Below are 1,093 nucleotides of genomic sequence, written 5' to 3'. Positions count from 1 at the left end.
TCACTGATCCGGTCATGATGTTCGGAGTGTGGTGGTTTGCACTGTACAACTCTCACTTCAATTTAAGCACCGAATTTTGGAGCACGATCGTGCTGATAACGAAATATGTTGGAAATTTGATGGTCCACTAGTCGAATGCTCAGTCAAAATTCAGCTGTGAGATGAGTACTGTGTGGAGGGATTCACGATGTTGAATAAATACACGGGACTTCCGGTTGAGAACACGTCAAGCGAAGTCGGCAACCAGGATAGCCTGAGTAACCAGCCAGAGTGTCTTTATTACATAGACGTATGCTTTTATAGTACAGCGGACAAGGAAGCTATGACAGTCCCGCGTAGCCAGGAGAGAGAAACTGTCTAGGACGTGCTACTTTCTAGACACGGAAGACTGGAAAACTGTTACACGGATATAACGCTCCTTCCTACATCGGGTATCCCCGACTGGGTCAAGAGCTACATAATTTTCATCAATCCCCTTCGCTCCGAAGTCACCATGGCTGCACAATATTGTGAGAATGCAATGTGGGAATAACTATTGTACTAATGAACAAGGAAGCGACCCAGAGAATCAATCGATACGCTTGAATAGCGCGCTTCGAGAGATGAACGGAGAGAGGAGGAACAGAGAAACTTGTAACGTCGGGCTCTCGCAGGCAGTTCTGTTCGAGACGCTCGTACTGCCGGTGAGGCATCGAGTGTGGAATAAAGGGACGGAAACTTCTGGTTGCCCACGTGTAATTGATCTGCGGCGTTCTTACAATATAATGTGCCTCGACGACCATCCCCGCGAAACCAAAGTTTCTACACGTCCCCCGGGGGCCTCTTCACCGTGTACCTGGACACCACTTCGCCCCATTTTCGCCACGAAACGGTTCCCAGGAGGGAAGCTATCCGAGAACGTTTGTGGATGACGATGCCCGACGAAGCACAGGACTTATTTCGTCTACGTTCCCGCAGCGTGCGCGCGTGCGGTGACTCCGATGAGGCTGCGGCCTCAGCTTCCTACTGTTTTCGTCAGCTGCTAACACTTCACTCTCGCATCAGAAATGGACAGTACGCGCTACCCTCCATCTCGGACCTCATAACGGCGTTG

This window comes from Galendromus occidentalis, unplaced genomic scaffold, assembly GCF_000255335.2.
Source record: "Galendromus occidentalis unplaced genomic scaffold, Mocc_1.1 scf7180000075404, whole genome shotgun sequence".
Classification (NCBI taxonomy): Eukaryota; Metazoa; Arthropoda; class Arachnida; order Mesostigmata; family Phytoseiidae; genus Galendromus; species Galendromus occidentalis.
The sequence above is the reverse complement of the archived record's forward strand: the minus strand, read 5'-3'. Positions refer to the sequence as shown.